Source organism: Pelophylax lessonae (genome assembly GCF_965119305.1).
Source record: "Pelophylax lessonae genome assembly, chromosome: 7".
In the NCBI taxonomy this organism is placed as follows: Eukaryota; Metazoa; Chordata; class Amphibia; order Anura; family Ranidae; genus Pelophylax; species Pelophylax lessonae.
Window position 1 is genome coordinate 94,422,806 of NC_138774.1, and position 19,590 is coordinate 94,442,395.

The 19,590-nt window shown below is 45.7% G+C and overlaps 1 long non-coding RNA gene across 1 annotated transcript in view; it reads right to left on the reverse strand.

Annotated features, from left to right (window-relative positions):
* The window catches only part of LOC309560194, a 330,139-nt gene extending 328,619 nt beyond the window's left edge, over window positions 1-1,520 (reverse strand). The window contains exon 1 of the long non-coding RNA XR_014225498.1: window positions 1,451-1,520. This is a non-coding gene — a long non-coding RNA (uncharacterized lncRNA). The remainder of the gene's footprint in view (window positions 1-1,450) is intronic.
* Between the last annotated feature and the right edge of the window lie 18,070 nt (window positions 1,521-19,590).

The following is a 19,590-nucleotide window of genomic DNA, read 5'->3' on the forward strand; positions in this document are numbered from 1 at the left end:
CCCTTCATCAGGGCTAGAAAGAACATATGAAGATTTTCATATCAATCGATACAATATCCCCTGCACGAGGTCATACTTGAAACCAAACAGTAATGAGAGTGTCAAAAAAATTACACAAAAATGAAAACATGAGTACTGAACAAAAATGGGAATATTGGTGCTGAAAAAAATAATTATAATAACAATAATAATAATCTCGAAACTGGTATGTGTATAAATTGCAACACATATTATACAATCTGATTGTACAATTGTAAAAATAATTTAAATTAAAACAATTTAAAAAATAAATAAATAAATAAGTTAAAACATTATAATAATAATAATAGCATAATAATAATATTAACAACAATATTAATTATAATCACCATTGTTAAATGATATATTCTCGATAAAAAAAATTGAGTGAATAGAATTAGAGGTATAAAAAATGTGTAAAATGATATGTGTGTAACTTGAACTATACATTATACAATCTGTGTAAAAGCGAATGAATACTGGGGTCTGTCCTCATTGGAAGATTTTCACTCTATCACTGTTGTGGTGTCAACCCAAAATTCGTGATGTGTCGGTTCACATCTATGCGGCTTCAAAGTCGCTAAACTTTGACAGCTGACATCATTGCGGCTTGCTTGCGACTTTTTTTAACAGAAGTCAATGCAAGCTGGGATGAAGATGCCTCAACGTAGTGCAGGAACTTTTTGTAAGTTGCTGCCACTTGAGCCGCACCGATTAGAACACTTTCTTACTTTTACTTTCAAAGATAATAGTTAACATGACAAATAGAGAGGACAAATCTACCTAACGGGGGCACAAACCGCAAAAACATGACAGAGGTTGTAATCCCTCTCCACTCTATTCAAAACTTAAAAAAAAACGCTTTGGCTCTAATTATACTTTAATGCAGTTGTATCATTAATACTCCATTAAATGTATTTATTGCATATGATATATATAAATAGCTACATTTTACCTAATCTCCTATAAAGCCGCACTCAGACTGGAAAAATAGTCAGGTGTTCAAAAAAATGCCTACATGTACCATACTGACAGGAGGAGAGATCCGACAAGTGACATCAACATCTGCCAATGCTCTTTTACTGTCCAGTGAGCATGCTGGGAGTAGAGAGAAGATGCCACTGTAATCTTTACCTGTAAGTGGTGTCATCCACCAGACTGTACTGTGTAGGAGGGCTGTGTCTATAGCGGGACTGGATGGACAGTAATACAAATCATTTAGCAGCTAAAATAGTTCCCATATATGTAATGAAGATACTCACCACCCTTGTATCGTGTCTTGTAACCTGTTAGGTAGTAGACGAGGCACAATGAAGACCTATAAAATGATAGTAAGCAATGAGTGACTTACACCGACTGGAATTATAACATAAACACAATGACATGGCATTATTACAATACATTATAGAGTGTCCCTCTCCAATCCCCGTACCTGATATGTAGACGGACTTTACTATGCCAAGCAATCTTCACAGACTGGCTTTTATTTCATTTTGCCTGAGCTTTAGTCCAAAAAGGAGGTGCAAAATACTGACCACAAGCCAGCTGCTTCCTGTACACACTTCCCTTATTTCTCATCTGTTCTGTGGAAGCTGAACTCAGGGCAATTTTTTTTCCCATGTAATGGGGCTGTGCCCACACAGCATAGGATAACTTCCCATTTTTGTCTAAGGGTTCAGAGAGCCAAGATACACTTACCTAATCCTCCAATTCTCTCAGTGCAATACTGGTCCCTTCTGTTCCTGCCCCCCAATGGTCTAGCACCATAGGCGTACGCAGCCTACTGCATTAGGGTGTGCACCCCAAAGCCGTGAATAGTGGGTGTGGCCAAATCATGTTTACAGTGGGAGGGACGTAAAGGGGCATAGTTAAAGCGGAGTTCCACCCAAAAGTGGAACTTCCGTTTTAGGTACTAATAACCCCCTGACATGTAATTTTTTTTGGGGGGGGGGGGAGCGGGTACCTAGTTTTGACAGGTACCCGCTCCCACTTCCGCTCGGAGCACCGCGGCGCCCTGAACGGAAGTTCTCCTTTCCCCCTCCCTCCCTGCAATCTTCTTTGACATGTCAGAGGTCCCAGAAGATTGCCGGCCAATCAAGACGCGCAGCGCAACTCGCGCATGCGCAGTGCGTACCCGACTGTGAAGCCGCAAACTATCACAGCCGGGTGCCCACACCAGTGATGCCGGCGCCACCAAGATCAGAGGGAAGAGGATCGAGGCTTCGGGCGGCCGCATCGCTGGACCGTGGGACAGGTGAGTTAAAAGGCTGGAACTCCGCTTTAAATAAAACAAAAGCCTTCCTGTACCCAAAAAATATTCTTCCCTCTCCCAGTAGGTCGCTTTCACACTAATGCGCTGGAGCATGGTTGCAGTGTAGTGTACCCACAGTTTTCAAGTTAGTTAGCTGCACTTTGCCATAGACTTCTATTATGTCACATGGTTTTGATGAGCTTTCTGAAACCAAAAATTGAAAGCGCAGTTTTGGTGTGCTTGACAGGTGTAGTAACAGTATAGCAGCAGTTCACCTTAATTAAGACATAACATTAGATATTTCTTTATCTTCCCACAAAAAAAATATGTGCACAATTTTCTAATGATGCCCAATGCATGCCAGCCCTGTGCCGCTTGATGAGATTACATTTGATCTGAGCACAGCCACTCTCATTAAAAAAAAAAAAAAAAAAAGTTTCCATTACATGTTTTATGTCTATGTCTACTGCGCACACTGAAAATAGACTCTACACAGAGTCTACACTTTGTCTGAGCCTAACTTAAAGAAGAACTTCATTAAAATAGGGATTGCTTATTTGCTTAATATCCAGCAACTGTTAAAACAATGAACACTTTGTATGAAGTGTAGGAGTCTGTAAGGCACAGTGCAGGGGTCAGAGGTGTGCAATGCACAGAGTACAAGGGTCAGGAGTATGTAATACACAGAGGGCTGCAGTCAGTGTTGAGTTAAGGAATACATAACACAGAATGCAGGGGTCCAGGGTGTGTAATGCAATGTGTTTAAGAATCAGGAGTATGTAACACACAGAGGGCTATAGTCAGGGCTGAGTTTAAGAGTACATGATACACAAAGAGCAGGGGTCAGAAGTGTGTAATGTACTGAATGCAGGGTCCAGGGGTGTAAAATGCACAGAATGCAGGGGACAGGAGTATGTAATGCATATTAGGAGTCAGAAGTAGGGTTTGAGCGAACACGGACTGTATTGTTCGGGATCGTACCAGACTTTTGGGTGTTCTGTACCCGGACACGGACCCAAATATTTTACTGTATGTTCGGGATACAGTCCGTTGTTCGGTAATTTATTTCATGTTTTGGCGCGGTTTTAATGGCGCGGTTTCAACAGCTGCAGGGCAGCCAATCAACAAGCGTTTAACTAGTGTGCCCTTAGAAGCCATCACAGCCATGCCTACTAATGGCATGGCTGTGATTGGCCAGTGCAGCATGTGACCAAGCCTCTATATAAGCTGCAGTCACGTAGCGCCGCACGTCACTCTGCAATAAACTACTGTAGGGAGAGGTTCCTGCTGCTGCTGAGGGAGAGATAGGAGATTATTGTAGGGGCAGGCTGGAGATTGCTTTCAGGGAAAGAACAGGAAGAATCTTCTTTAATCAGACAGCGATCTACATCGATTTTATTGTGTGGGGGTGCAGTGCACAATCTTTTTGCCCTGACCTGAGCCCAGTGCGGAGGGAGAAAAAAAAAAAAACGAATTTTATCAGTCTGTTAGGTTGGCGGCGTGCAGCGGCCATGTAATGCAAGCTCAGTGCATATGTGTCTGCTTAATCTGGATTTTAAAAAATATATATTTTTTCCTTCATATTTTACTGTGACATACAGTGTTTAGACACTGCTGTTCTAATCTGCTATTCAAAAAGCACCAATTTAAAGGGAAATAATTATTTTTCAGTTTTTAGGGAAAATACATTATTTTTCAGTTTTTCATTCAAATGGGTTTTTATTCAATAGCGGAATAGAACAACAACAGTATCCAACCTGTTGGGTGGGCGGCGTGCGGCGTGTAGCGGCCATGTAATGCAAGCTACTATGTAATGCATATGTGTCTGCTTAATCTGGATTTTTAAAAAAAAAATGTTTTTCCTTCATATTTTACAGTGACATACAGCGTTTAGACACTTCTGTTCTAATCTGCTATTCAAAAATCACCAATTTAAAGGGAAATGTTTTATTTATTTTTTCCTTCATATGTTACTGTGAGATAAAGCCTTTACACATTGCTGTGTTCTAATCTGCTCTTCAAAAATCACCAATTAACCACTTGCTGACCGCTCACTGAGCTGGTACTGTGGCAAAGTGGCTCGTTATCGTCTGGCGACGTCGACCTACGTCACCAGATTCTCCCCTCTCTCAGCGGCGCGCACGCGCCGCCGGAGGCTCGCTCCCGCTGTATTCAGACACAGCGGGAGTCGGGCCAGGGGAGGAGAGGCGGTGATCACCGCCGCTCTTCCCCGATCGTCGGGGATTGAGTGAGGAAATCCGCCCACTTGTGTAAACAAAGCGGGCGGATCTCCTCTGTGACAAGCAGGGACAGATTACAGGATTCAGCATAGCTCAACCTGTGATCTGTATCTGTGTCACACAACACCCTCCCCCCACACACGTCAGTAAGCATGAGGCATACATTTAACCCCTTGATCACCATGAAAGTTAACCCCTTCCCTGCCAATGTCATTATTACAGTAACAGTGCATATTTATAGCACTGATTACCGTAGTAATGTCACAGGTACCCCCAAAAGTGTCAAAAATGTCAGTTAGGGGTCCGATCTGTCCGCTGCAATGTGGAAGTCCGGCAAAGAAAAAATCGCAGATTGCCGCCATTACTAGTAAAAAAAAATAAACAATAAAAATGACAAATCTTTCCCGTAGTTAGTAAACGCGATAACTTTTGCGAAAACCAATCAAAATACCCCTATTGTGATTTTGTTTTACCAAAAATATGTAGCAGAAAACAAATTGGCTTACAATGTTCAAAAAAATTCTGATTTTAAAAATTTTTTTTGGGAATGTTATATACAGTATCAGAATGTAAAAAATATTGTTTTCGTTTTCAAAATTGTAGCTCTTTTTTTCAAAAATAAAAATCGCACAGGTGATCAAATACCACCAAAATAAAGCTCTATTTGTGGGGAAAAAAAGTACATAAATTTAATTTGGGTACAGCATCGCACGACCGCGCAATTGTCCATTAAATAACGCAGTGCCGAATCACAAAATATAGCCTGGTCAGGAATGGGGTAAAATCTTCCGGTCTTAAAGCGGTTAAAAATATACGCTCATTGAGAATTTTTTTGTCACAGACATGTAGCTAAATACATTTTGGCCTAACTATATGACAAAAATTTAATATATTGGATATTTTTTAACTGTCAAAGTAGAAAATGTCAATTTTGTCGCAAAATTTTCGCTATTTTTTTTATTAATATCGCAAAAAATTAAAAGCGCAGAGGTGATCAAATACCACCAAAAGGAAGCTCTGTTTGTGGGGAAAAAAAAGGACGTAAATTTCGTTTGGGTACAGGGTTGCATGACCGCGCAATTGTCAGTTAAAATCTCGCAGTGCCAAGTTGCAAAAAGTGGCCTGGACGTTAAGCAAGAAAATCCTCAGGTGGTAAAGTGGTTAAAGGGAAAAATAAAAAATTTTCATTCATACGTTACTGTGAGATACACCCTTTGGATACTGTTGTTCTATTCCGCTTTTCAATAAAAACCCATTTAGGGAAAAAAAATTAAATTGCGGCCTAGTCTGCATATGTCACTGTGAGATACACCGGTTGTATAGTGTTGTTCTATTCCGCTATTCAATTAACACCCATTTAGGGAAAAGATATTAAATTGTGGCCTAGTCTGTATCTGTACGTGTGAGATACACCCTTTTAGATACTGTTGTTCTATTCTGCTATTTAATAAACACCCATTTAGGGGAAAGAAAGATATTAAATTGCGGCTTAGTCTGTATCTGTACGTGTGAGATACACCCTTTTAGATACTGTTGTTCTATTCTGCTATTCAATAAACACCCATTTAGGGGAAAGAAAGATATTAAATTGCGGCTTAGTCTGTATTTGTACGTGTGAGATACACCCTTTTAGATACTGTTGTTCTATTCTGCTATTCAATAAACACCCATTTAGGGGTAAATTAATAATTTTGCAGCGTTTGGTGATTATGTTACTGTGAGATACACCCTTTAAATTTGTTTGGCGCATCTCCTTCCACCACCGAGGATTGCAGGGCGCTTCAGTTTGCCTCCTGTTGCTAACTCCTCCTACTCCGCTTCCTCATCCTCTACCTCCTCCGTATCCGGAGCAGTGATAATTTCCAAGGCTTTCAGGGCATTCATTCACAAGTGGCTCCGAGGGTGGGTTTCTGCACCCACAAACGCCAGGTACACAATTGTCCAGCAAGGGCATAGTTCTGGAGGATGACGAGGTGGAGGATGAGGAGGAGGAGATGTAGGAGGAGGAACCATTTTCACAGCAGGGTGGCACCCAGATAACAGATAACAACAGATACTACACTTGATCTTAGCCAAAAGGTCGAGAAGCGATGCTGGTGGCATTCCCACCTGACAGCGGGGGCACAGTGGAAGCACAAGGCGAAGGCAGAGGAGGAGGAGGTCGCCAATGCAGCCAGGGCACCGCCAGCACCTCAGAAGGCAGGGTTAGCATGTATGAAATGTGGAAAAGCTTTGTTGGCACGCCACAACAACCAGGACCACCAGCTGTTTTTTTTTTTAAGCCCGTGAACACACCCAGACTATCACCCGGTGGGTGTATAAAAAAGTGCACACAAAAAAGTGAAACACAAAAAGTGCACAGGGTGTACACATGGTCCCTGACCCTGATCCCCCGGGGCGCAAGGCTCCTGACAGGGACTGGGGTACTTACACTGGCTAACCTGGCCAAAACCAGGCAGCCCCGTTCTTTAGGAGGTCTGCTGAAACAGACCACCCCAAGTACAAGGTGGGGCTCTCCTGAAGAGAGACCCCATGAGAGAGGGCGAACCAAGCCAGAAGGCCATATCCACCCCCTCCCAAGACTTTCAGGGACAGGCCCAAGGACCTACACCCTACTAATCATGCTGTGCAAAATAAACTGTGCCGCCACAATAAAAAACACAAAACGTGAGACACACAACACATAAGAGTAAAGGGATAGTGGAGAAGTGCAAGGTTAGTGCCATGTTGCAATACGATGGCAGGCCCTTCGGGCAGGAATAAAAAATTCTCAGGTCCTGACTAAAAGGCCTGGGCCTAGAGGCAGGTGTGAAAAACGTGTGTAGGAAGTGCAGTGTCCTTGGTGCCATACTCATAGTGTTGCCATCCACCGTGAATTATGGCACCCCTGGACTGCCACTCCAGGGGCACATACACCACAGGCTTTTCAGAATCCGTTCCCTGGCAATACCAGTGCAGCCCCGTCCCTACCAGAAGGCCTCAGAACTTAGACAGCTTTGGGAGAGCCCGGCCCACAACCAGGGACACATACCTTTTCCAAGGCCAGACTCAACCCAGAAGGGGGAAAAAAAAACCCTGCCGCCATCACCGTTCCTCGCCATATACCATATACAGTTCCTTACGTACTATACACGTACTGAATGACGGGTCTGCCCCCTTCAACTTCTGGGTCTCCAAATTGGGCACATGGCCTGAGCTTGCCCTTTATGCCTTGGAGGTGCTGGCCTGCCCTGCAGCCAGTGTATTATCTGAATATGTATTTAGCACGGCTGGGGGCATTATCACAGACAACCGCAGCCGCCTGTCCAGAGCCAATGTGGATAAGCTCACGTTTATTAAAATGAACCAGGCATGGATCCCACTGGACTTGTCCGTACCTTGTGCAGAATAGACATGTATACCGGCCTTACCCAGCCATTGTTGTATTTTTGATCTTTCTCACTCTTTTGGGGTGTACCCTAATTTAAAATTAAAAACAAAAACCAGTGTTGGCTACCTCGTCCTCCTCCACCACCGCTTCCACCTACACCACCACATCCACCGCCACCTCAACCTCCTACTCCATATGGGCCTCGTCCTCCTAGATCAAGATGATTATTTTTTATTTTTATGTTTTTATGTTATTTTAAGTTATTTCCCTATCACATTTGTTTGCAGAGCACTTGCCATGCTCTTAAGAAGATTTTGCTGCCATTTGCAGCCCTCTAGCCCTTTCCATGTTTTTTTTTTTAGAGCCATTTTAGTGCTCAAAAGCTCGGGTCACTATTGACTTCAATGGGGTTCGGGATCGGGGTAAAGTTCGGGTTAAGTTCGGGTCACGAACCCGGACTTTTTTTTCAAGTTCGGCCGAACCCGGACATCCAGGTGTTCGCTCTCAACTCTAGTCAGGAGTACAAAACAAAAAGAATGCAGGAGACAAGATATGTAAAGCACAGAAGGCAGGGGACAGGATACGTAATGCATAGTAGGAGTCAGGAGTACAAAACAAAAAGAATGCAGTGGACACCAGTGAGTAATGCACCGAATGCAGGGTCCAGGGGTATGACATGCACAGAATGCAGGGTACAGGATGTGTAATGCATAGTAGGAGTCAAGAGTACAAAACAAAGAATGCAGGGGACAGGATGTCTAATGCACAGAATGCAGGGGAAAGGATGTGTTATGCACAGAATGAAGGGGACAGGATTTGTAATGAATAGTAGGAGTCAGGAGTACAAAACAAAAAGAATGCAGGGGATAGGGGCGTAATGCACAGATTGCAGGGAATGTGATGTGTAATGCACAGAATGCAGAGGACAGAATGTGTAATGCATAGTAGGAGTCAGGAGTACAAAACAAAAAGAATGCAGGGGACAGAAATGTGTAATGCACAGAATGCAGGGGACAGGGGTGTAATGCACAGAATGCAGGGGACAGGGGTGTAATGCGCAGAATGCAGAGGACAGGATGTGTAATGCGCAGAATGCAGGGGACTGGATGTGTAATGCACAGAATGCAGGGGACAGGGGTGTAATGCACAGAATGCAGGGGACAGGGGTGTTATGCACAGAATGCAGGGGACAGGGATGTAATGCACAGAATACAGGGGACAGGATGTGTAATGCATGGATAGCAGGGGACAGGATGTGTAATGCGTAGAAAGAGTCAGGAGTACAAAACAAAAAGAATGCAGGGGATAGGGGTGTAACGCCAAGAATGCAGGGGACAGGGGGTAACGCACAGAATGCAGGGGACAGGGGTGTAACACATAGAACGAAGGGGACAGGGGCGTAATGTACAGAATGCAGAGGACAGGGGCGTAATGCACAGAATGCAGGGGACAGGGAGTCCGAGGGGGGGGGTGGATTGGGAGCTCCGACATAAGATGACGCTCACGTTCATGCTGGAGTAGGCGAGCGGCCGTCAGAAGTCCCCGCTGCGGCCCAATGTACACAGCAGTCCACACTGAAGGGAGACGGCGCCTGGCTGTTTAAATGCATAGCAGGCGGGAGCTCTGTGCTGCTGGTTCCTGGACTTCCTGGCTTCCCTCCCGCTGCTACCAACGCTTGAGTGCTCTGACTCCCCTCCCGCCTCCATTGACACCTGGGCTTCCTCACTCCCCTCCTACCTTCATTGGTGGAAGCCGTGACAGAAGAAGAGCCTCTTGATGATTCGTCCTCCCCGAACTGTTGCTCTGGGATTGGTAATCCTGCTTTCAGGGGGACTCAAGAAAAGGTTGACTGAGGGAGTTTATCAAAGGGGGGGGGGGGAAGTCATGGTGAAGACCCCTAAGCTAGCTTAGCACATTATTTTCCTTCTGGCTCCCTCTCTTGGGGGTCCTCCTGAGAATAGGCAAGCGACAGATACTGCACTGGGATTAAGAGGGAAAGCACTCTAATAAAGACAGATGTTTTATTTGTAATAGTTAACAGATGGTTGTATTGCTGCTGTAATCTACATCTGATTGCCGTATACTTTGAAGCTCTCCCTCCTATGCGTTCTGCTATATGCTCTATCCCTTGCCTCCAGATAGGGTTTACCTCCTTCTTAATCCATAAAGTGGACATCAGCATCTCTACAAAGGGACTTTTTAGAGTGCCCCCTTGAGGAGCCATGGAATGAAGACTAGAGAAGGACCCTTATCTGGTAATTGATGTGGGCAAAGATATTTGGAGCTGCAGGACATAAAAAGAAAAAAGGACTAAGTTTATTCCTGGCCTTTGCAGGCTGTGCCCGCATTGTTCTTAACAGTAAACTGTTCAACACTGCTACCTTCCCACTTACCTCTAGTGGTTAGTTATCTATGGTTGCCTAGGTACTATTTTGTTCTCACTCTTCCATCTCACAGTTGATACCGCCTGAGGCTGAAGATGAGAGGTAAATCAAAAGCTAGCAAAGTAACCCAACCTGCCCCTAGCCCGGGGGGGGGGGGGGTATCCAGCGTTACATGTCAGCAGAGACTAGCATGTTAAAAGAGGGGCTTGATAGCCCTAGACACGGGGCCTCAGTGTGGTCGGGGATGGGAAAGAAAAGACCTAAAAGGGAGGAACCTCCAGCAGGGAGGACCAGTGGCCTGGGGCCAACCACACCAAAAATTACTGGAGAAAACCCTCAAGGGGGACCTGAAGCTCAAGCACGTATACTTCTTATTAAGGAAGCTTTAGTGGGGTTGTCTAAAATGGAAATATCATTAAAAACGGATATAGCGGCAGTCTGGGCAGATATTGGACAGGTAATTGGCCTAGTGGAGGAGATGGAGGAGAGACTAGATGTACATGATTGATTACTGGAGGAAATGAGTAAGTCGTTGCAGAGAGCTAATCGATCCCTACTATATAAATGAGAGGATCGGGAGAACCGAAGTCAGAGGAAAAATGTGTGAATAAAGAGCTTACCGGAGAAGCAGGGGGAGGAGGACCTCATAATAGTAGTATGTGTGCATAGGGTGGAAGGATACCTGAAGCCAGGCCAGTAGTGCCCCAAGACATGTGATTGTGAGGTTCCACTACGTAGAGGAAAAGACTATAATCATGGAAAAGGCCTGGAACTGTGCTGGGATCACTTTTGAAGGAGCAAATCTACAGTTATATGCCGATCTTCCGGCCGAAACTTTGGCAAGAAGGAGACTCCTTAAAACCCTGATAGAACAAATGCTGGATTCTGATATCTCATACCACTGGGGTTTCCCAGCCTGCCTCAAAGGGAAAAAAAATGGATTTTTGTAAGAACTTACCGTAAAATCCTTTTCTCTGAAGTTCGACAGGCGCAGCTCCATTTAGTCAGAGACTATAGGGTTATGCTCCTATCAGGAAAAGGCACTAGGCAGGAAAAAAGCTTAACCACACCTATGGGGGCTGTCCCTGCAGGCATAACCCCACACACTCTCCTATCATCAAACAGTTTATTTGCAAGCAGTGTTTAGAATAGAAAAAAAAACCCCATTCACTCAGAAGTAGAGGGGTGGGTGCTGTGTCTGTCAATTAACTTTAGAGAAAAGTTTTTTACGGTAAGTTCTTACAAAAATCCAGTTTTCTCTATCGTTCATCGACAGACGCAGCTCCATCTAGTCAGCAGAGATTATAGGGATGTCCAAAAGCAGTATATTCATGAGGGGTGGGAAGACAAAGCAAACGGAAAGGTAACTTCTCAAAGGCTAAACTTAGCCAACCAGGTAACATGGATCTCAACCACTGGAGCTCACCCTGAAAACACAATACATCCTCACAGAGAAACAAAAAAAAAAACAGTTCTCTTTAAACAGCAGCCTGCAAAACCTTGCGGCCAAAGGAAGCATCAGAAGATGCCAACATATCTACCTTGTAGAATTTTGTAAACGTATGCACAGATGACCAAGTTGCCGCCTTGCAAACTTGCAGCACCAACGCCTGATGGCGAAAAGCCCAGAACTCGTAGAATGCGCCTTCACCGGGAAAGGAAGAACCTGACCCTTCAGTGAATAAGCCTGAACTAGCATCTGCCTGATCCATTTGGATATGGTCGCCCCAGACGCAGACAATCCCTTATGAGGTCCTTCAATAAGGATCAAAAGGGCGTTTGATTTTCTAAAAGACTCAGTGGTCTCCAGATAGACCCTAATCGCCCGAACCACATTCAAAGAGTGCAACGCAAATTCCTTAGACTGTTTGGGCTTAGGGCAGAGTGAAGGCAACACAATGTTCTGTGGCAACTTCATTCAGGTGAAAATCAGAAACAACCTTAGGAAGAAATGACTGATTAAGTCGAAGTTCCACTTTATCTCTTTGTATCACCCGATAAGGTGAGCGACAATGCCGCCAGACCAGATACTCTGCAAGCAGAAGTGATAGCCACCAAGAAGGCAACCTTCTGAGACAATGAGAGCACAGAAATCTCCTGAATGTTCTCAAAAGGAGGCTTTTGAAGAAGAGATACCAGATTGAGGTCTACGGAGGTAGCGGGGACCTTCTCGGAGAAGCCATATGGCGCACTCCCTGTACAAAGGTATGAACCAAAGCATGCGTAGCTAACAGGCGTTGGAAATATATATAGCCAAATCTGACACTTGGCCTTTAATAGTGCCCAAAGCCAACCACTGTTCAACTCCTTTTTGCAGAAAGGCAAAGACCCTAGCTATCGAAAACAAGCGAGGGTGCACCTTCAGTAATTTACACCATGAAATATATATACGATTTCCACGTACGATGATATATCTTCCTAGAAGTGGACTTACTAGCCTTCAATAGTGTAGGAATCACAGAGTCAGAAAGACCTCTATCTCTCAACACCTGGCTTTCAACAGCCATGCCGTTAAAGCCAGCGACTGTAAAGCAGGATGGAAGATTGGACCTTGAGGCAGCTGATCTTCCCTGAGAGGAAGTCCCCAAGGAGCATCGGCGTCCAACCTTACTAGGCCTGCATACCAAGACCGGCAAAGCCAGTCCTGAGCCACCAGAATGACCAGAATCCCTTCCACCTCCATCCTGCGCAGAAGCCTTTGCAGGAGTTTCAAGGGAGAAAAGGCATAAATTAGCCCAAAGGAGCCACCAGAGCATCTGTGGCATCGGCCAGAGGATCTCGAGACCTGGCTATAAATCGCTGAACCTTCTTGTTGAGGCGAGAAGCGAACAGGAGTCCCCCACCGAAAAAACACAGGAGGGACCATTTACCTTGATCCAACCCCTGATGACTCAGGTAATCCCCTTGCCAGTTCTCCACACCTGGAATGTGTACAGCAGGGAGGGCTGAAATAAATTTTTCCACCCAGGCCAGAATCTCGGCCACCCCTTTGGCCGCCAAGACACTCTTGGTGCCCTCCCCCCCCCCTGGTAATTGATGTAAGCCACAGCCGTGGTGGTGTCTGATTGAATCTGAATCGGGGCAATCTTGCAGACGAGTCATCCAATGACTCAGACAAAGCTTTATTGCTCTGAGTTACAAAACATTTATCGGTAGTTTTGACTCTTCCATCGTCCAGGTACCCTGGGCACAGAGCTTCCCCAGCACCCCGCCCCAGCCTGATAGGCTGGCATCCGTGGTCACCACCGTTCAAAACAACAGGAGGAAGGGACTTGCCCTGGCATAGTGCTGGAGACTGAATGCACCACAACAGAGCGGACTGTGTGTTGTGGCTTAACCGAATCAAAGAGTCTAAGGACTTTGGATCCTTGTTCCATTTGACAAGAATCTCCCTTTGCAAAGGTCTGGTATGGAACTGAGCAAACGCAACCGCCTCCAAGGTTGATAGCTTCAGATCCAAGGCCCGCATGCAAACTTGAAGAGAGGACAGAATGTTTGCCAACAACAACCAAATCACCTCCTGCAACTTTTGCAGCTTGTCCAGGAAAAGAAACACCTTGACCAAGACTGAATCCAGAGTGAAGCCCAGATAATCCAGTCTCAAGACAGGTGCCAGCGTGGATTTCTTGAAATTAATTTTGCAACCGAAATCCTGCAGAGTTCTGATCCCCCAACAAGACTGAAGGAGAGTCCGATCTCAACAGGAGATCGTCTAGGTACCCCAGTGCCGCAATCCCCTGCTGGCGCAGCAATACCAATACTGGTGCTAAGACCTTGGTAAACACTCTGGGAGCTGAGGCGAGACCAAAGGGTAATGCCACAGATTGATAATGCTCCTCTGCGACCGCAAAGTGAAGAAACCGCTGGTGTCCAGCGTAAATGGGGATGTGTATATATGCGTCCTTGATATCTATGGAGGCTAAGAAATCTCCATGGTGTAGTGATGCCACTACTGTGCGGATGGATTCCATCTGAAACTTCTGTACCCGCACAAAGCGGTTAAGGGCCTTGAGATCCAGGATGGGACACACCTTGCCTTCCTTCCTGGGCACGTTGAAGGGTTGCAGAAAGAAACAAAGACGTCCCCCCACCCCAGAATCGAGTGAGGGCACCCCTTCATGCAGACGAGGATTTGTCTGCAGGTCCAGATTGGCCAGTCTTTGCTTTTCCCGACCACGGCTTCCTGGAACCCCCAGAAGACCTGAATGATTTACCTTTTTCTTGCAACCCGGAGGCATGAAAAAGACGTTTATGAGCATTAAAGGAAGGCCCCGGCCTAGGATGTGGCGCCTTGCCCTTAAAGGATTGGGGAAGATGAGTGCTCTTACCTCCTGTGATACCTTTGATCAACTTGTCCAGAGAGAATCCAAACAGCCTCTCCCCTAAGAAGGGAAGATCAGTCAAGGCCTTTTTAGAAGCCTGGTCTGCCGACCAGCTTTTTAGCCACACCATGTGCCTAATAGCAATCCCCACAATCCCAACCAACAGGGCTGAATCCAGGGACGTATCACACATGAACACCAGGGCTTGAGCCAACTGGTCCAGTAGTTCCAACACCGCAGGAGGGAGTCATTCAGCTACCAAGTTACTTTTAAGTAACTTCACCCATTCCGTAGCAGTCTGCGCTACCAAAACATTCACAAAGGTAGTCTTTAATATGTGACCTGCAATCACGTGTAAATAGCGGGACAAGGATTCCACTGGTCTATCCACGGGGTCCGCAAAAGTTGGAGACTCTTTCATGGTACCAGAGTCGCTTTGTTCAACAACCTGGACACCGGGGGATCCACTTTTGGTGGTACAGTTCACCTAGTGGTCACTGCCTCCGCAAAGGGGTAACGGCATGCAAAACGCTTACGCACCACTAACGTGCTTAATGCGCTTCCATTGTTCATCCACAATAGTATGAAAAAATTCTGGGCAAGGGAACACCTTGCCCGATTTACGGGATTTGCAGGAGCCAAAAGACACTGGCGTACCCAGTGCTGTGGGTTCATCAGCCAATTTTAAAGTTTTCCGCACTGAAACTATCAGAGCTTCCACCAAGACGCGTTCCCGCATGGCAGCTGATGAGGACAGGTTGTCTTCACCGTCAGAATGCAACGACACCGACCCCTCAGGGTGGTCTGTGTCTACGGGGGCCATGTCTATCTCAGAGCCTGAAGACCCTGCTGATGGAGGTGAGAGCGGAGGGCGTTTGTGGCTGGCAGCACTAGCAATGACAAAATCTACCTTAGACCTCAGATTCTGCAGAAAAGCTGCAATCTCTGGCTGAGACTGTGAACCAGAAGGTCCCGCAAGCGCTCCCAGGGAGTCTGCAGGTGAAATTTTATCCTGGGACTCCATGTTACCATTTTTAAAATATTTGGGCAGTGTCTCTTTAAAACCATCAAAAACGCGGTCCCACCGCTATAAGTGCAGGCTCACAATCCCTGGTTATTATAAGATAATAGCAGAGTGAATGAAGAAAAACCCACAGGGAACCCCAGGAAAACTTTACCAGACCACAGAGGAGGCTTCCTGCATGATCTGTGCAAAAACAAAACTGACACTGACTGCACAGGAAGAGGAAGAGAAAACTCAGCCTCTACATTTTTACAAACCATGCCGCATGCCTGTGCAGCCTATGGACCTCAGGAAAATGGCCGGTCATGTATTCTCAATGGGGAATTACAGAAAATGGCTGCCCATATAATCTAATGGGAATATAAAATCATGATCCACAGCAAAATGGCGGCCCCCACGGCATGCCATGCGGTCTCCCGGACAATAGGCATCGGAAGGTCCCTGACCAGGGCCCACACAGGACAAGTCACCCCCTTAAATAAGCACCACAACAGCCGCATTATTACCACCCCCCCAAGGTAAAAACCTGTTAGGGGAAGGGGAATGCCGAGGGGTACACAGAACTAGTCCTCTGAAGTGCCAGGGGAAACAAGGGAGCCCCCAAGGTCCAACCATTCCAGGGAAGGGTCCACATCCCCCCCGAGACAGCCAGGGTTTTTTTGGGGGGACAATTTACTCATCATACCATGGTACCAGGTGGGCACCATTCCGAAACAGATCACCTCCCACCTGGGTTGGGAGTGCTGTCAGCCAAGGGGAAGCTGTGACTCAGGGAGTTCCAGGTCATTTGCGTCCCAGCAAGATGGTCCACTCGCAGGCTTGTCCCCATCCATAGGGGCACTGTCGTGGCGAGGCCTAGTTTTGGACTATAACCTGCTCACGTTCGCTGGCCAGGCTGGGAGACCTTAAGTATCTAGATTATCCAGAAACCTCAGCCGGCTGTTGCTCATAGTTCCTCTGGATCTTGGTCCTCAGGAACTACGTAACTAGTGAAAATAAAAAAAATTAAAAAATCACAAACTTTCCCATACTAGCTAAGACCGAAGTCCCAGCAGGAAGCTAGGTTCTATTCCTTAAACTAGGCAGAAACAAACTGTTTGATGATAGAAGAGTGTGTGGGGTTATGCCCGCAGGGACAGCCCCCATAGGTGTGGTCAAGCTTTTTTCCTGCCTAGTGCCTATTTCTGATAGGAGGAGCATAACCATATAGTCTCTGACTAGATGGAGCTGTGTCTGTCGAACGATATAGAAACACAGCGGTTTTGAGATTCCCAGAATTCTGTAGCAAATTGAATCTATCACCTCCACCCCTGCCGGGATAGGAAGAGATTTCGGATGTACCAATGATATTAAGGGAGGAACGGTGGTCTCTGGTAGAGGGGGGAAGGGGGGGAGGGGGGGGGAGGAATGGGAAGAAGAAAGAGGGAATACAAGGACATTTGGTATTAAGAGTCTCATGCAGATTGCCCTCTTTTCTTTTCTTTTTTTTTTCCTTTTTTCTCTTTTTTTTTTTCTGTGGTGGCAGTGGGGGGTGGGAGAGGATTGGAGAGTTTGTTGGCCCAGTGGGTGGAGATGGATCCAAGAGTCAGGGTGGGGGCCCTCTGGGAAGGTATGGACAGGAGATGGCACTTAGTTGTGCGTCACCAGATCTGTACACTGAATAAGATCTGGACAATTGTTCAGCCCTCCGAGGGGATAACCTCCTTGGGAAGGGTGATGGGATGGGGCGGGAGGGGGGGGGTTCTTTTCCTCTTCCATCTCTCCCTTTCCTGGACTTCTCTCTAGAAAAAATATGACAGCTGCTCTTTTGGCTGCCCGTGGCCCTGATAAATCTAGTGTCATATAATGTTAGAGGCTTGAATACACCCAGCAAAAGGCATAAGGTAATTAGGAACTGCATCATTATGGGGCTGGAGTGGTTTTTCTACAAGAAACACATATTACACTTGCCTCAGGGATTAAACTGTCATCTCGCCTTTTCCCTATGTAGCAACCTTGTCCTAAGCAGGGTTGATAGTAAATTTAGTTGGGCTAGGTAGTAGCCAGCCTGGCTGATTTATAGTATTGTGGTCATTGGATTTCCTTCCTAATCCTGGTTCGGCTGTAATTCTCCTTTCTGTCAGTAGGTGGCACTGTTACCTTTGGCTTTAGTATGATGAATTACAGTAAGTCAGGTTAGGAATATGTATGTTTCTCTCATACTGGTAGCGGAGCATGCTGGTAGAGACTATTTATTTGGAGGAAGTCAGGCGATCTGTCTCTTACCACCCAGGGTCTGGGTGGGTGTGTAAGGAATAGCTACTGCTGGGTAGGCCCGAAGCCTGAGGCCTAACCATGTGCTCAGGGCTCTGGAAGGGAGAGCCTGCACACTGCTTGGAAGCATGAAAGAAAGGATGGAGACCTGAGATGAAGTACCAGAGGTGACTCTGCCATGTGGAGAGCCTGGGTAAGCGTCAAGATGGAATCATCCACAAAGTTCCTGCACCTTCTGTGAGTTATATGCTGTTGCCATAGCAGATAGCTGATGCAACAATGATGGTGACTCACAATGGACCTTATGTATGAAAAACATAATAATAGGTTTGAAAATTACTAATAATGCCTTTATAACAAGTACCTTGAATGTCTTCCTTCAAAAATGTGGTCATTTTGTGGGGGTTTATATTATCCCAGCACTTCAGGGCCTCCAAATATGTGGTAGGTGGTCTAGAAATGAGATACGTAATGTATGCCCTTTGAAAGAGTGAAGGTGCTTCTTGGATTTTGGGCCCTCTATGTGTCTAGGCAACATAAAGTCTCACATGTGATATCTTTATACCAGGGAGGAGTAGCAGAGTAGCAAAATGTGTTTTGGGGGGTAGCTGTAGGTATGCCCATGCTGTGTGTGAAAAATAACTTGTTGAAATGAAAGCTTTGTGAAGAAAAAAAATTTAATTTACTTTCTTTGTTTTCCAAAAAATTGTAGTAAAAACGAAATACTATATTATTATTATAATACTCACTATGCCTCTTACTGTATACTTTGGGGTACCTACTTTCTGAAAAGGGGTCATTTTGGTGGGATTTGTACACTCCTGGCATTTTAGGGCTGACGAAATGGCAGTCAGGGTTCATAAATTTCAAATGTATGTACCAGTTTGAAATCTCTTACAATGTACATAATCTACACTTATTTTTATTTTTTTTTGTCTTTTTACTAAATAAATGCAGAATGCATTTGGGCATGATTTTATGAAAGATTTTTTATTGGGAATTTTGTTTTATAACAGAAAGTAAGAGAAACATTTTTTAAGTCTGTTTTCCTTATATAATAAACGATCAAAAAGCAATGGTGATTAAATATCATCAAAATAAATCTCTGTGTCAGGTCACCTGTGGCCAGGTGACAACTGCACCCTGTTGGAGGCAGGGGTGCAGCGCAAGGTAGTGAACCCGATAGCAGACTGCTGCGGATAGACGGGAATGTGAGCCCAAGATTCCCCAGGGCGCGGAGTCTAAGACCCAGCAGGTGTTCACCAGAGCCTCTAGTGGTGAGAATGGACTTGGCTGCAGCTGGGCCCAGGTCGCGGCCCCTGGGGTCCCCCGGGTCACGCTCCGTAGGGAGAGAAGGGAAGCAGCCACTCAGGAAACACGGCATGGTGATGGGTAGGCCGAGGTCGGGGTAACAGGCAGACGAGGGTAACCAAGGGACAGGCCAAAAGGTCAGGGTAACAGGCAAACAGGAATAGTCAGAGACAGACCAAAGTCGGTACACAGAAAGGTAGATCAAGCACACGGCAGACAGGAAACAAGAAACAAACACTGTTGAACAGCAAAGCAGACCTGCAGTACACTGGTTAATATAGACTTCCTGTGATGACCTAGGGTGGGGCAGGAACAGGAAGGAGAGGTGATAAAAAGGATCCAGAAGTGAAGTCTGACCTCTAATACAGACATGAAGGAACAGGTAAGCTGCCAAACACTATTGCAAGTCCATGACAG